Below are 18,004 nucleotides of genomic sequence, written 5' to 3'. Positions count from 1 at the left end.
TTTTCCATGCTCTAAGCGCAGCCATTTGTATTTGCGCTAAGAGACCTGGGGGGAATTGAGCCTGCTTATCATTCTGATGGTAGGGACTTTGACCTAAAAATTTATTTAAGGTCCAAGTTTTAGAAGTGGCCTTACGGGCATTGCGGGTGGCATACTTTTTACAATGCTCCTCATAATCAGATTTCCATAACAGGAAATCACCGCCAGACAAGGCAGCTCTGGCTAGCTGGAACCAATCATTAGGAATAAGTTCCTTTTCACTAAGGCTTTCCAGCAGGGCGAGCGTGAAGGGAGCGGTAGCGCCATAATCACTCACTGCCTTTTTTAATTTCTCTAGATATGTTAGACTAAGTTTTTTATATTTAGCTGTTGAGGTGGAACTAGCTTCCTCCTGCTCTCCTTCGCTAGAGTCGGGGGAATCTAATTTATTACTCTCCTCGCTATCGCTACCAGAATCGCCATTTTGGGAGCCGGCGATGCCATTTTGAGAATCTCGAGTCTGACTACGCGTAACCGGAAAAGCATAGGCGCGGCGAGTACAATGGAGGCGCGATGAGCGGGCGTTTTCTGGAAGCGAAAGGGCTGCAGTGCTTTGAGTTGCCGACCGGAGGTCGGCGAGCAGATCGGCGGCATGCTGCTGCTCCTGTTTAAAAGTTTCTCTAAAATTATCGGCGTGTAGCCGGAGATTTTCTGTGGCTTCTTCTAAAGCGCGAAACTGACATAAGGGCGTGACTGGATAAGAATGAGAATATGGTTTGAGAAAATCGAGTGCGTAAGGGGGTGGCCGAAACGGAGGAAGGGAGTTATTTTCTAAACAGGGAGAAATTTTAACCTCCGGTTCCTCCAAAGAGGGAGAAATTTTAGCCTTTGGTTCGATTTCGTGCTGATCGGGCGACAAACTGACTTGACTGGTTGGGGTATTTGGCCTATCCCTGTTAGAATTTTCGTTTAAGGGATATTCAGGCATGTTAATAATTACTGAGCCGCACGCTGAAGCGGGGCGAGACTGCTCTCTCAAAGCTTCCTCTCCTAATTTACAGAGGTTTTGAACGTCTGGAGCTGAAGAGTGGACTTTTAGAATTTCATTAATTAGGTTCCAATAAGAAAAGGCAGTAACCGGGACCTTTTTAGGACCAAAGGTTCGAAAATAATCTTTTAAACAATCTCCAACTCTTAGCCAGCACTGGTGGTCTATAGTACCTTCTTGAGGGAACCAAGGGCAGGTTTTTAAGAGGAAATTAAAAAAGCGCGTGAGATCTTTTTTCTTTACTCGAGTTCCTCGTGCCTTGAGTGATTGCTTAACTTGACTAACATATAATTCGTGTTGGGAAATTCCTTGTCCCATGATGAGGGTGGGGGCTTACCTTTTGTTGCTTTCTTTTCTTCTTCTTCTTTCCTTTCGCCGGCACTGATCGACTGCTGAACGGATCTGTCTTGCGAGCGCGCTTCCCCCTGGCGATCCCGGGTGCGGTGAGTGTGAGAGGCCTCTCTCTCCTTGAGTGCGGCGTTCTGTCTCTCACAGAACTTCTAGCCCCACGTTGGGCGCCAGTTTGTCCCGGCCGGCGGGACGTTCAACGGAAGCTCCAAATCCTGTGAGGGAGGAATGGTATGGGACAAGAGACGTGAGGAACGACAGCAAGACAGGTTTCTGATCAAGCTGCAAAACTTTATTGAAGAGGCAGGGTATATATACCCTAAGGTAGAGGGAGTGGCTAGTACGAACGGGTGGCGGCCTAGGATTGATGGCTGCAAAGGCGGATGGCGGTCTAGGATTGGCTGCTGCTGTTGCTAGGGTGGATGGCAGATGTAAGGCTAGCACAGGATTGGTGGCTACTGTTGCTGGGGTAGAAGGCAGGTAGTAAAGCTAGCACTCTAGGCGCGAATCTTAGGCGCGAACGGCTATCACTTCCGTAGAAGGCTGAGGGCAACTTAAGGCGCTATTGCATCAGCCCTAGCGGCCATGTTGCATATCTCCGGCATCGCTGAGGGTGGATTTTATACGTGCTACCTTAATCGTCCCCAACACCAGATATAGGATTCTTGTTTTTCTCTTTCTGTATTTTGTATATATCATACCACTGCCTCTCACCTCCGTGGTTTCTACTGAGAAATCTGCACTTAGTCTTATTGAGCTTCCCTTGGATGTGATGGATTGCTTTTCTCTTTCTGCTTTCAGATTTCTCTCCTTGTCTTTGACATTTGAAAATCTGATTAGTAAGTGTCTTGGAGGAGGTCTATTAGGATCAATTCTGTTTCGGGCACCCTGTGCTTCTTGGACCTGTAATTTTATGTCTTTCATAAGAGTTGGGAAATTTTCATTGATTACTTCCTCTGTTATTTTTTCTACCCCCTTTCCTTTCTCTTCTCCTTCTGGGGCATCTATAACACATACATTCATGCACTTCATGTTGTCCAGTTCCCTGAGGCCCTGCTCATATTTTTCCATTCTTTTCCCTATCTGTTTTTTTGTGTGTAGGATTTCAGGTATCTTGTCTTCTGGTTCAATGATCCTTCCTTCTGCCTCTCTGAGTCTGCTGTTGTATGTCTGCACTGTGTTTTTCATCTCTTCTATTGTGCCTTTCATTCCCATAATTCTGCCAATTGTTTTTTCAAGCTTACAAATTCTTCCTTATGATCACCCAGTGTCTTCTTTATATCCTTCACCTATTTTGTCACATTTTCTTTCAACTCATTGGTTTGATTTAGAAGATTTGTTTGAACATTTCTAATTATTTGTTTCACCTTTTGAATATCACTTGAGTTGTTAGTTTATTCCTTTGAGTTGGCCATATCTTCATTTCCTTGTGGCTTGTGATTTTTTGCTGTCTAGGCATCTGAAGTTCTTGATTATTTATTCTGGGGGTTGTTTTGTCTCTTGTGCCTTGGGTTTTCTTGATTTTCTTTGATCTATTTATTTCTTTGTTTCTCTCACAGTACAATTGTCAGATTAGCTCTGCCCCCAGTCTTCCCCCCAAATCAAGCACCCACTGTGGCCTGCTACAGGGATGGGAGATAGGCACTGGGCACCCCAGCAAGTCTACTGTATGTGGTAATAGAGATCTGCTAGCTTCTAGTGGTGCTCTGTTTCCCTTTCACTTTACAGATGGTCCAGCAGGTGGTGGTGTTCAGTAACTTAATCATCCTCAATGGCTGCTTTCCCTCCAATCACAGGCTGTGTCTATATAGGTGAGCTTAAACTGTGCAATTCCTATGCCCTCACTTAGCTGGCCAAAATATGGCTTGATGTGGGGCTATACATGTGGCAAAGTACTCCTTCAGTTGACCCAGTACTCCAGCCATCCCCAAGGCAAGGAAATGGCTACCAGCTGCTGCTTCCCTCAAGGGTAGGAGAAGGGTATCCAGACCCAGGGCTGGAAACACAGCCTCTGTCCACATTTTCTCACTCTCTGTGTCCCTCACTGACCTGGGCCTTGAAATGTCCTCCCCTGTCCAGTGGAGGTATGTCTTACCATTGTGAGAGTTTTCAAAATCTGTGTCCCTGATGGGGGGTGCCCCCATCTGCTGATTCTGTGACTCTTCCACATGGAGAACAAGTGGGGGGGGGGGAGGGCAGAGGACCAGCTGATCTGGGACAGAAGATTCCTACCTAATATTTCTTCTCTTTCTTCAATTCAGCATCTGCAGTGTCCTTTTCCAGTCTATATCCTCCTCCAGAATTTCAAACAATTCAAAATTTTCCTTTATTTCATTGAATCTCTGGAGAGGAGTTTTCAGTAGCTGTTTACATCACCATGTTGATGACACCACTCTGTTTATTTTTTAATCTGTTTTGTTCACACATCATACAATCCATCCTAAGTAAACAATCAATGAATCCTCCATGAGCTTGCCATTTCTTCCACAAAGAGGAACATGAGAAAAAAGGAAGAATAAAAATATGAGACAGAAGAAAAATAAAAATAAATTAAAATACAATTAAAAAGTCAGACAACAAGAACCCCACCACAAATCCCATACCTCTCCCTTATATCCCCCTCTTATAGACATTTAGCTTTGGTATATTGCCTTTGTTACAGTTAATGGAAGCATCTTAGAATGTTACTGTGCCGGTTTGAATGTATTGTGTCCCCCAAATGCCATTATCTTTGTGGTCTTTCTTTTTGGTGCTGGTTAGATTTGCTTGGAATGTGCCCCACCCAGCTGTGGGTGGTGACTTTGGTGGGTTACTCCCATGGAGGCGTGACCCCACCCATTCAGGGTGGGCCTTGATCAGTGGAGCGATATAAAACATGCTGACTCAAAGAGACTGAACGGAGTGCAGCTGTGAGTGACGTTTTGAAGAGGAGCAAGCTTGCTAGAGAGGAACGTCCTGGGAGAAAGCCATTTTGAAACCAGAACTTTGGAGCAGACGCCAGCCACGTGCCTTCCCAGCTAACAGAGGTTTTCCGGACACCATTTGCCATCCTCCAGTGAAGGTACCTGATTACTGATGTGTTACCTTGGACACTTTATGGCCTTAAGACTGTAACTGTATAGCCAAATAAACCCCCATTTTATAAAAGCCTATCCATCTCTGGTGTTTTGCATTCTGCAGCATTAGCAAACTAGAACAGTTACCATTAACTGTAGACTCCAGTTTGCATTGATTGTATTTTTCCCCTATACCATCCAATTTTCAACACCTTGCAATGTTGACATTCATTTGTTATTCCTCATTTAAAAACATTATTTATTTGTACATTTTATGACCATCATTGACCACTCTAGATTTTGCTAAATTATTCAATCACAGTCTTTATCTTTGTCTTTCCTTCTCATGTCATACATGGCCCTAGCCTTCCTCTTTCAACCATACTCACTCTCATCTTTGTTCAGAGTACTTACAATATTGTGCTATCATCATGCAGTATTAAGCTGACCATTCCATTTCTGGATCTATACAGTCAATCCTGTTGAACCTTCTGTACTTCTTCAACATCAAATGCCAGATCACTAACCTCTTTTTAACTCCTGATAACCTGTGCTCTCAACTCTCAAATTTCACTCATCAATGCTAATTCATATTAGTGAGACCATACAGTGTCCATCCTTTTGATTTTGGCTAATTTCTTTGAACATAAGGTCTACTGACTACTGTTTTGCCTTTTGCATTTTATATATGTCATATATTATTTTATTTTTTTCTCTTTTTTTACCCTTATTTAAAGTCTTCATTTCTACACTCTTCTCCAAACCTCTCTCTCCTGTTCTCTTCCTATCTTCCTGTTGTGCTCCCTTTAGTATTTCTTGTAGAGCAGGTATCTTGTTCACAAACTCTCTCACTATCTGTCTGAACATATTTCAAACTCTCTCTCATTTTTGCAGGAAGTTTTGCTGGATATAGAATTCTTGGTTGGCAGTTTTTCTCTCAGTATCTCAAATATATCATACCACTGCCTTCTTGCCTTCATGCTTTCTACTGAGAAATCTGCACATAGACTTATGAAGCTCCCTTTATATGTGATGGATTGTTTTTCTCTTGCTATTTTCGGAATTCTCTCTTTGTCTTTGACAATTGATAATCTGATTATTAAGTGTTTTGGAGTCAGTCTACTCGGATGTATTCTGTTTGGGGTACACTGGGCTTCTTGGATCTGTAATTTTATGTCTTTCATAAGCAATGGGAAATTTTCATTGACTATTTCCTCTATTATTCTTTCTGCCCATTTTGTCTTCTCTTCTCCTTCTGGGACACCCATGGCATGTATATTTGTGTGCTTCATGTTGTCATTAAATTCCCTGAGACCTTGCTCATGTTTTTCCTTTCTTTTCCCTATATTTTTTGTGTGTATGATTTCAGATGCCCAGTCTTCTAGTTCATGAATCCTTTTGTCTGCCTCTTCAACTCTGCTGTTGCATGTCTCCATGATGTTTTTCATCTCTTCTATTGAACCTTTCATTCCCCTAATTTCTAATTGTTTTTTCAAACTTTTGATTTCTTCCTTATTTTTGCCCAATGTCTTCTTTATGTCCTTCATCTCTTTTGCCATATCTTCCCTCAACTCATTGATTTGACTTTTGAATTGGTTTAGCTTATTTGTTTGAAGATCTTTAATTTGTTTTTTCAACTCCTGTATCTCATTTCATGTGTAAGTTTGTTACTTTGACTGGGCCATATTTTAGTTTTTCCTAGTGTGATTCATAATTTTTTTGTTGTCTAGGCATCTGTTTTCCGTGATTGCACCAGACAGATTTTCACAGACCAGATGGGCCCAGGTCTCAGGAAGAGGTTATAATTAGTATCAGGTTTCCCTGAGAATGAGACCCAGAAGATTGTCAGATTTTCCTGTGAGGCCTCTAGACTCTCTGCTTTTCCTATCCTGTCCAGCAGGTGTCACTTGTCATCTTGCAGCTCCCCACCATTTTAAAGACATGCTGTGCCTTTAAATCTCAGTGGACCCTGTCTGGGCCAGGGTCCAAGGTTGTCAGAAGCCAAGCTTAAGCTTCCGCCCCCCTCCCAGGCCCTGGGGTCTGAGTTCTCTGAGAGAGGGCAGCCACTTGAACTGGGCCCTGCCCCTCCTTTTCTTAGGGAAGGTTAGCCCTTTAGGGAATTATCTTCTACACTTGAGTTTTCCCTTTGATTCTGTATCTTTTTTTTTAATATTTTACAGTAGGGATTTATTAACTTTCAAGCTTATGGTTCTTAGGCTGTGAAAAATGATCAAATTAAGGCATCAACAGGATGGTACCTTCTCTGAAGTCCAGCTACTGGTGAGCATGGGCTCCTCTGTCAGATAGCAAGGCACATGGCAATGTCTGCTGGTCCTTTCTCTCCCAGGTTTCGTTGCTTCCAGCTTCTGGCTTCAGTGGCATTCTCTCACCTTCTCTGGGGCTTCTTCTGTGAGCTTCTCTTTTTTTCAAAAGAACTCAATTTTATTGAGATTGTTCACATACCATACAATCATCCAAAGTGTACAATCAGTTGTTCATGGTGCTATTATATAATTGTGCATTCATCATCACAATTATTCTTTTTCAATTTTTAGAATATTTTCATTAATCCAGAAAAGAAATGGAAAAAAAAAAAAAACAAAAAACTCAAATCCTCCCATACTGCTAGTCCCCCTCCATTATTGAGTCATAGTATTGGTATAGTACATTTGTTACTGTTGATGAAAGAATGTTAAAATATTACTAACTTTAGTACATAGTTTGCAATAGGTATATTTTTTCCCTATATATCCCTCTATTATTAGCTTCTAGTTATATGTCATACATTTGTTCTAGTTCATGAAAGAGATTTCTAATATTTGTACAGTTAATCATGGACATTGTCCACCACAAGATTCACTGTTTCATACATTCCCATCTTTTAACCTCCAGCTTTCCTTCTGGTGACATATATGACTCTGAGCTTCCCCTTTCTATCACATTCACACATCATTCAGCACTGTTAGTTATTCTCACAATAATGTGCTGCCATCACCTCTGTCTGTTTCCAAACACATAAGTTCAACCTAGTTAAGCATTCTGCTCATAATAAGCAACTGCTCCCCATTCTATTTCCTGGTAATCTGTATTTCATGTCTATGATTTTACATATTATAATTAGTTCCTATTAGTGAGACCATACAATCTTTGTACTTTTGTGTCTGATTTATTTCATTCAGTATAATGCCCTCAAGGTTTCTTTATCAACCTGTTTTTTTTTTTGATGGTTTTGTTCACACACTATACATTCTGTCCTAAGTAAACAATAGATGGTTCCTGTATAATCATGTATTTATATATTCACCACCATCACTACTATCTATATAGGGACATCTCTATTTCTTCCAAAAAGCAGGAGAAAGAGTCAAAGAACGTAGAGAGACAAAAGAAAAAGAAAAAGAAAGAAAATCATGATGCTAAAAAGCAGCAAAAGAAAAGATAGAATTAAAATAAAGTACAACAAAAGAGTCAGACAACATCACCAATGCCAATAATCCCATACCCCTCCCTTATAGCCCCCTCTTATAGGCATTTAGCTTTGGTTTATTGCCTTTGTTACATTAATGGAAGCATAATACAATGTTTCTGTTAACTATAGTCTCTAGTTTGCATTCATTGTATTTTTTTCCCCCAATACCACCTGTTCCAGTTTGCTAGTGCTGCCTTTTCACAAAATACCAGAAATGGATTGGCTTTTATAAAAGGGGGTTTATTTGATTACAAAGTTACAGACTTAAGGCCATAAAGTGTCCAAGGTAACACATCAGCAATTGGGTACCTTCACTGGAGGATGGCCAATGGTGTCCGGAAAACCTCTGTTAGCTGGGAAGGCACGTGGCTGGTGTCTTCTCCAGAGTTCTGATTTCAAAATGGCTTTCTCCCAGGATGTTCCTCTCTAGGCTGCAGCAGTTCTCCAAAATGTCACTCTCACTTGCTCTCCAAAATGTCACTCACAGCTGCAAATGTCACAAAATGTCACAAACAGCTTCTGTTTGTCAGCTGTTTTATATGACTCTTAGTGATTTAATTCAGACCCACCCTGAATGGATGGGGTAACATCTCCATGGAAATTATCTAATCAAAAGTCTTGCCCACAGTTGATTGAGTCACATCTCCATGGAAACACTCAATCAAAGGATTCCAATCTAATCAACACTAATACGTCTGCCCCCACAAGATTGCCTTAAAGAGTATGGTATTTTCTGTATGGTATGTGAATATATCTCAATAAAATTGAATTAAAAAAAGACACTAGAAGAGCATAAAGAAGAATTTGAAAGAATAAATAGAAAAATAGTCAATCTTACAGAAATGGAAGATACTATAGATCAAATTAAAAATATACCAGAGGAGGAGGCAGGGCAGATGGCAACATAGGGAGGTGTGGAATTTAGTTAGTCCCCTAGAACAACTAGCAAATAGCCAGGATCAACTAGTAAATAATCTGGAACAAATGTTAGGGGGGCTTCTGTGACCAGGAAACATCACATACCAGTCTGGAATGAGTGGAACAGCTGAGATCACAGCCTAGAACTAAGTAAAGCTCCCCTAACTGCAGAGCTGCCCCCCCCCCCCACTGGCAGTGCGGGCTGAGTGAAGGGTGGGGGAGTGAAGCAGCCCCTTCTGGGAGCAAGGGAAAATAGCTCAACCAAGCTCCGATTTCAGTTTTAATTAACAAATTTGGACTACTAGCTATAAGCTATAAGCACAGGTAAACCAGGAATGAGTACGAAAGGAACCCAGGAGGTTTCTCCTGGCAGAGAAGAGGCAGGGCTTACAGAAAAAAATACATACATAAATAAAAACAGAGGCTTTTGGAGTCAGTTGAGCTCAGAATACTGGAAAAGGGCTATGTCCCAATAAAAGGGGCATATGGAACCAGGTACCAACACTGGTCGACCAGGAAAACTGGGGAGCTGGGGACAGGCTCTGAAAAGGGGACTTCTTTTCTCCTTTTTTTATTTTCTCTCAGTCTATGTAGCTTATAGCTTGCTTCTTCATGTGCTTTGTGATTCTTTTGCAGGTTTCGTGGCATTGGATTATCTTGATAAGGTTGTTTTGAAAGCTGATTTCCCTCGCTCATCTAAGATTTTGTTGTTGCTTGGGTTTGCATTGAAGGTCTCCTTTAACACTTGGTTTGTCAGTAATTCCCAGGCAATCTGAGGTTGGAGCCTCATGCAGGAGGTACAACCCTTTTCAGAAGGCTGTTAGAATCTGGGCAGAGAAGAGGTTTTCAGACTGTACCTTCTCAGTCTTCCCAGCATACAGTGCTCTTAGGCCACCTCTCCCCCACCTCTCCCTGACTGTGGCAACCCACTGGGCAGGGACCCGACCAGGTGAAAACCTGGTCAAGGCTGCAGGCCTCCAGGTTTGCTGGAAGTCACCGGTTCTGGGGTTAGGGGGTGAGCACTGTGCACCTCGGCAGAGTTGTGGCCACAGTGTGTCTGATGATTCCCAGACTCCTGTATGGAAAGACTCCAGGCTGCAGGACAAAGAGGTTCAACTTCCCCAGCCAGCAGCTGGCCCAGGAGTGCACTGCTTTATGCCAGCCAGCAAGACCCAGGATGGTGTGCACCTGCCAGCCTTGGGCACAGGGATGGGCCCCTGGTGCTGCAGTGCAGCTTCCTCCCTCACCCCCACCTTTCCACTCCTGTACACAGTGAACACCCTTTGCCTCTGTGGAGAAAGGACGGAGGCAGCAGGGCCCAGAGTCTCTCACCAGCCAATTGTCAGATCAGCATGAGCTACATCCCCCTCTCCTCTTGAAGGGAGGGCTTCCCAGTCTCCCCCAAATCCAGGTGCTTGCAGCGGCCTGCTGCAGGGATAGAGGTAGGCACTGGGCATGGAAGCAGGATCTCTGTGTGTGGATAAAATGAGTCCGCTGGTTCCCAGTTTCCTGTGTGGGAATCCTAGGCTGTGGGACTGAGAGGGTTGACTCCCTCAGCCAGCAGCTGAAGTAGGGGTGCTGCTCCTCAGCCATCTGATCTGGCCGATACACGGCAGTGGGCACCAGGGGTGGTTGGGATTGAGCACTCTAACCCCAACCTCCCAGTTGGAGTTTCTCTGCTTTTTCATCCATGTCTCCCCTAAGTTATGCAGAGGTCCTTCTCTGGTCACCTGAACCTAGAACTGCTGTCCCAGTCATCTTCTCCCTGTTCTCCAATTATTCTACGGTGGAGGAGTGAGTTCTGATTATTCTATTCTTCTATCTTCCCAGAAGTCCTCTTGGAAAAAAGTACAAATGGGACATAGTGGAGAGTTCTGTGGGAACACATACATACAGAGTCACCTGATTCATAACAAAAATGTCATTACAATTTAATGGGGAAATTTTAGTCTCTACAGTAAATGAGTGCAGAGTCAGTTGAATATCTGTACTGAAAAAATGAACTTTGACTGTCAACCTTACATTATACCTAAAATTAATGAGGATGCATTATAGACCTAGATGTGAAAACTATAAGAATAGTTTCTGGTAGAAAACTTGAGAATATCTTCCTCACTATACTGTCAAAAATATGCAAAATGACTACAAATAATAGGAAAGTTTGGAAAGTTGATTCTGATATAGAATTAAGAATGTAACTTTAAGGGAGTGAAAATTCAAAAAGATTGCAACACATGTTTCCAAGAAAGGACTGGTATTCAGAATACATAAAGAGCCCTTATAAATCAACAAGAAAAAGGCAGAAAACCTGTACAATAAGGACAAACCACTTGAATAGGCATTTAAAAAAATGACATCCAAATGGCTAATAAACATAGGAGGAGGTGCTCAAAATCAATGCCATTAACAAAGTGTAAATGTAAAACACATGTGGAGACGTCTATGATAGGTTAAAATTAAAAGGACAGGCAAGACTAAGTGTTGAGGATTTGGAACAACTGGAACCAGTTGTTGTTGGGAGTGTAAATTTTCACAGCTCTGGAAATGGTACTATATACTAAAACTAATCATATGCCCAGTGCCCCAGCAACTCTACAGTTTTCTTGGTATGTTTGCAATAGAAATTCATGCTTATCACCATTAAAAGACACGCAAAAGTTGGCTCATAGCAGTTTGAGTCATAGCAGCTTTCAAATGCAAAGATGTCAAATGTCCATCAACAGTAAAGGGGATAATTGAGGTGAAGGATAGTTATGCAATGGAACACAAGAGACAATTAAGGTATGGCAAAGTTATGCAGTATATACAAAGGATAACTAAGGTGTGGGATATTTATGCAGTGGAACACAAGGGGTTACCTAAGGCGCAGGATATTTGTGCAGCAGAACACAAGGGGTAACTGAGGTGTAGATATTTATGCAGTGGAAAAGAAGGGATAACTACAGTGAGAGATATTAATGCAGTCAAATACTATGCATCACTGAAATAATGAACTGCTGTGAAATGCAACTGCAGAGATGATTTTCACAGACACTGTGTTGAGCCAAATAAGCCAGACAAGAATGTACACATTATATGATTCAATTTATAGGATGTTCAAAGCAGATACCATTCATTTAAGGAGTTGGGGACTGGAAAGGGTGTTACTTCACAAGCAGGGCATTCAATGCGAAGGGGCGTAAGGGAGGCTTCTTTGTTCTTAAAATGCGTCTATCTTGACCTGGGTGATATTTCATGGGAGTTCTCATACCTGAAAAATCACCAAGCCACACACTTAGTATTTGTACGTTATGGATTGGTATCAATGAAACCACCAAGGACAAAGAGAGTATAGAGAGATGAGACAAGAACAGGGCCCTAGAGAACATTTCAATGGCATGAAGAGGAACATCCAGCAAAGATGTCTAGGTAGGAGTGACCAGAGGGGTGTGGAAAGATTGGGGATTTCCAAATGTCCCAGACCTCAAGGGAGGAGAAATTGTCAAAGAAGAAGGAGATAACATTGCCCAAAGCTGCTCGGAAGTCATCACTGATAAGAGTTAGAAAGTGTCCATTAGACTTGGTGGCATGAGTGTAAGCAATTAGTGCAGTGATGGAGCAGACTCTAGAATGCAGTGGATGATGAGTGGCACAGAGACAGGGAGTATAGAGTGTTATTTTAAAAACTTTCATGAGAAGTGAATGAGAGACAAGAAGGCTAAGGAGGAATCTGATCTAGAGGGAAAGATGTGAGAGGTTTGGATATGTTTGTCATCTGCAGCAAATGAGTAAGGAAGGAGAAAAGCTGAGATTGTATGAGAGAGAATGGTTATTGGAAGAGTCTGGGAGGAGCATGGGGGAATGGAGGTGGTGGAATCCCAAACCCAGTGTAGTGTTTGTCCTTGGGCAGGAAGGGGACAATTCATCCCATGGAACTGGGAGGAGGTAGGTACATGTGGGAGTACAGGAGAAAGAAAAGGGGTGCTGCTCCTGCCCGATGTCCTCTGGCTTTTGTGAAGCCCGCAATAGGCTGTTCTCCTGATGGTGAAGCAGTTTGGTTGATTTGGTCCATTTGATATGTATTCAGTAAGCACTAGGGTCCAGGAGCTGGGGCTATAGAAGTGACTGAAGGCATTTGGTCTGACACACCCACCCACACCTGCTGTCATTGTCACATGGGGAATGCATTGGTAGAATGATCCTGAGTGGAGAAAGGATATACAAGGGGGGTGGATTGAGGGCTGCCGTGGAGTGGACCGAGAGACCATGATGGAGGAGAACACAGGGGCACATGATAGAGGTGTGGCCAGGGGGCTATCTGGGCTCTGCTGTAGACTTGCTTCAAGATGAACATTGGCTTTATGAGGCAAGGGCAGGACCAGGATGGCCCTGGAGGGATGCCCTCATGGCGAGAGGCCCTGAGCTTGGCCTGATGAGCCTTGGCCTAAGGTCACCATGCTCTGAGCCTGAGGCAGAGGCACAGTTATAAACCCCCAGGGCTCTGATAAAATCCTGGTGGAAATTTTGGCAACAGAGAGGCTCTGGGGGCCAGTGGGAGTGTGAAAACCCTGAGTGAATGCTGAGGGCTGGAAATGGCAAGGCCTTTGACTGAAAAGGGCACACTCCTCCTCCTTGTTGTAATTTTTCAGGATTTCTTTGGTTATTTTTATGCTTGACTCCTTCATAGAAATTTTAGAATTAGTTTATCCAGTTCTACAAAGTCCTGTTAGATTAAAATAGCATTGGATGTATTGGTTACATTGTGTAATCAAGATTTTATAAAGTTGCATCCTTCCATCCATGAACATGGTATATCTCTCCATTAATTCAATTCTCCTTTTATGTCTTTCAATAACTGTCAAAATTTTATTTCTGAAGACATCTCGTAATTTGTTATCTTTATTCTTTGACATTATGGAGTTGATATTATCACATCTTATTTTTAAATTCAATAATATATCATAAAATAGCTCAAGAACAACAAACAGCCAGTGGGATAGAACAGAGACTCTAGAAATAGACCCACATATATATGGAATATTTGGTTTACGACAAAGATGACACTGCATAGTGGTAGGAAGAAAAGGATATTTATAATATTCATAAATAATTAATGGTCAGTAGGATAACCATATGGAAAAAATGAAACTAAACCCCTACCTCACAAAACCCATGAACATTAATCTCATGTGGATTATAGATATTAATATGAGAGATTAAACAAAAACTTCTACAAAATAGCATAGAATAAGTTTTTGAACATAGCACAGATTCATAAAAGCAGGACACAAAATGAAGTAGCCATAAAGGGAATAATTGATAAACAGCTTATTTAGTAAGTTTGAGAACTTCTGATGGTCAAAAGACAAAAAATAATCAATGAGATTGTGAATTTGGAAGCCACAAGTGGCAGAAGGTATTTGCAAATTATATGTCCAACCAAGGTATCCTATCAAGAATATGTAAAAACTCTCTACAAATCAATATAAAAAAGACAACACAGTTAAGTAGAAAAAATGAGCAAAATATATATACTTTCCAAAAAAGAAAATCCAAATTGTTACTAAATACATGAAAAGATGCTTAGGCTCATAACCCATTAGGGAAATGAAAATGAAAATCACAACGCGCTATAACTACACACCCATCAAAATGGCTAAAATTTATAAAAGAAACAGTAGAAATTGTGTGTGATGATGTGCAGCAACAGAAACTCTCATGCACTGTTCTTTTTTTTAAATTAAATTCAGTTTTATTGAGATACATTCACATATCATACAATCATTCATGGTGTACAATCAGCTGTTCACAGTACCATCATGCAGTTGTACATTTATCACCCCAATCTATTTTTGAACATTTTCCTTATACCAGAAAGAATAAAAATAAGAATAAAAAATAAAAGTAAAAAAGAACACCTGAATCATCCCCCCCTTACACATCCTATATTTCATTTAGTTTTTGTCCCCATTTTTCTACTTATCCATCCATACACTGGATAAAGGGAGTGTGATCCACAAGGTTTTCACAATCACACTGTCACCCCTAGTGAGCTACACTGTTATACAATCGTCTTCAAGAGTCAAGGCTACTGGGTTGGAGTTTGATAGTTTCAGGTTTTTACTTCTAGCTATTCCAATACATTAAAACCTAAGAGGTGTTCTCTGTATAGTGCATAAGAATGCCCTCCAGAGTGACCTCTCGACTCCATTTGGAATCTGTCACCCACTGAAACTTTATTTCATTTCATTTCACATCCCCCTTTTGGTCAAGAAGATGTTCTCAGTCCCATGATGTGGGGTCCAGATTCACCCCTGGGAGTTGTATCCTGTCACATACTGTTCTTAATAACAAAAGTTAGTAATCAACCTTCTGGGAAACTACTTGGCAGTGTCTAAAAAAGATGAGTGAATCCATTCCAAGGAATGTCCAATGGAAATTACTTCACATTTCAGCAAAAAACATGTAAAAGAATGTCCAAACCAGCATTATTTTAATAGCCCAAAATTGGAAATGACCCGACTGTCCCTCAAAGCTGGAATGCATTAGAAGGCGATGACATCATATCCTGGATGACAACGCAGCACTGAAAATCAGTGAACTGCTGTTTCAGGCCTCACATGGATTAAACTCCCAAAGGTGCTTCTGAGCAAAACAAGTCAGTACAAAGGAGACGACCGTGATGGTTCTATTGCTAGGAAGCTCAGAAGCAGGGAAACCTGTCTGTGGGTGAGAATCAGGAAAGTTGGTTGACCTTGGAGGGCAATGACTGAAGGTGCACGGAGCGGAATGTGGATTGGGTTCAGTTCATTTTCCTTGACCTGGATGGGGAGTGAACTCCCTGAGTTGTGGACTTGCAATTGGGGTCTTTTTGTGTAGGCAAACAAAAATTCTAAAATATTTATATTTACATGGGTTTCTACTTCTGGTCTTCCACCTCGTGTTGTCTAAGGGAGATGTGGGTCGTCTTCTCTCCAGACCGTGAACGCCAAGGCCAGTGTGATGAGGCAGGAGCCTGAGGGAGCCCCTGACCCATAGCAGAACCACCACGTCCACCTGAGCCTGCCCACCTGCAACCTGTCTGAGAGACGCCTCCGAGCCAACCTAATCCTACTGAACAGAACCCACTAGGCAGAAGGGCTTGGCCATTTATTTAAATTATTATTTTAAACTGATCTCTTTGATATGAAAGATAGATTGAAAAGAGGCCAATGTGGCAGTAAGAGATGCTCCAGGGAGGCCCAAGAGGAAAGGAAGGGCCCTACAGCTGGGAGGATTAGGAGAGGTGGCCACGTTTGAAGCCCCTCCTGCTAAACCCCCTCCTGCTAAAATTCCCTGGAATGGCCACAGTTCCCTGATGGGTAAGAGGCAGAAGACCTCTCGTGCTGAGACCTCATCCGTCTCTCCCCACTCGGCCTTGCGGTGATTTGGTCCCTGCTCCTTCAATGGACCCCCAGTGTTCTGGCTGCAGAACATGACGTGTCCATCTTGAATCGCACAATCACTATGGGCCTGGTCCTTCCTATGCTTTAAAGAAGGGTTGAATGATTGTATGAATGAATGAGTTCCTGCACACACCCTGACATGGGGCATGTGGGGTTCCTCCCCACCCAGTGTCTGCTGAGCCTCCCTCCTGTCCTCAGGACACCATCTCTCCGTGGCCACTCTCCTTCATGTGGCCACGTGCTTCTGTCCCAGCCTCCGCAGGGCCTCCTTCACATCCTTGTTGCTCAGACTGTAGATGAGGGGATTCAGCATCGGGATGACCATGGTGTAGAAAATGGTCATTATCTTGCCCTGCTCCATGGCATCCACAGCTCCTGGCTGGACGTACATGACAAAGACAGTCCCATAAAACAGGGAGACCACAATCAAGTGGGAGCCACAGGTGGAGAACACCTTGTGTCACCCAGCTGCAGAGCGCATCCTCAGGACGGTCACGGTGAGGTAGCCGTAGGACACCAGGACCATGAGTGTGGTGCCCACAATGATGAACCCACAGAGTCTGAACAAGACCCGCTCATTGAGGGACGTGTCCGTGCAGGCGAGCTGGAGCAGGGGGCACACATCACAGATGAAGTGGTTGATGCGGTGGGAGCTGCAGAACGGGAGACGGAACGTGAGACTGGTCTGCACGGTGGAGTTGAGGCAGCCTCCACAGTAGGAGCTCAGCACCAGGCAGGTGCAGGTCAAAGGGCGCATGGTGATGGGGTAGCGCAGGGGGCTGCAGATGGCCATGAAGCGGTCATAGGCCATGACGGCCAGCAGGAAGCCTCAGTGCTACCCAGAGAAAAGAACAAGAAAAACTGGGTGACACAGCCTGCAAAGGTGATGATCTTGGTGGAGGAAAAGAAGTTGGCGAGGGCATTGGGGGCGATGACGGACGAGTAGCACAGGTCCAGGAAGGACAGGTTCTTGAGGAAGAAGTACATGGGGGAGTGGAGGTGGGCATCCAGGGTGATGACCACGATCATGGTGAGGTTCCTCAGGATGGTGACCATGTACAGGGCCAGGAACACCACAAAGAGCAGGGCCTGGGTCTCAGGGCCACCCTCAAACCCCACCAGCACAAACTCCTGCTGGGAGACCCCGGAGAGGTTTCCAGTTGTGTGGGGTGGCATGGCCCTGAGCCCAGACATGGGGGGCAGAGGGAAGGCCAGAGGCAGCAGGAGGGAGAAAGTCACAGTTGGATGCTCCCCCATCCCTCTGGAGCACAGGGACCATCGGTGCACACTGCTCACTGCCCTGGAGGGACAGCAGTGACTATTCTACTTCCAGATGACCTCAGGTGGCCTGAAAGGTGACATTTATTCTAATTAATTAAATCATGAATATCAACTGGGTCCTCACTCCAGGGGGGTCTGAGATGTTGCTCTGAGGATGCCGAGATGCCTTGTAGAGCTGAGCACTCATGGTGTAAGGACAGTGTATAAACCTCCCCCACCCTCTTTCTGAATGCTGTCCTGTCCCACAGGTGGAGCCTCCTCCTGTGCTAGTACCTGGGTCTGATTTGGAACTTTCCATATGATACTCTTTATTAACTTCAGCAGTATCCATTGAGCACCTCCTCTCCACCAAGCATTGTGTTGGTGATCAGTGCGTCTCAGGCCAGGCTGGACACAGAGCAAGACCAGTCCTCACCTGGCTAACATGATGCTCTTAGTCCCTCTGTCTGTCTCTTTCTGATGCAAGACTCTGAGGCTCATC

General features: G+C 43.3%; 1 pseudogene; it reads right to left on the bottom strand.

Annotated features, from left to right (window-relative positions):
* Positions 1–16,468: 16,468 nt before the first annotated feature.
* On the bottom strand, positions 16,469–17,418 carry LOC119544789 (annotated as a pseudogene).
* Positions 17,419–18,004: the final 586 nt, after the last annotated feature.

Source organism: Choloepus didactylus, chromosome 9 (genome assembly GCF_015220235.1).
Source record: "Choloepus didactylus isolate mChoDid1 chromosome 9, mChoDid1.pri, whole genome shotgun sequence".
NCBI classification, from domain to species: Eukaryota; Metazoa; Chordata; class Mammalia; order Pilosa; family Megalonychidae; genus Choloepus; species Choloepus didactylus.
Note: the sequence above shows the minus strand (reverse complement) of the source record. Positions and strands in the feature narration are given on the sequence as shown.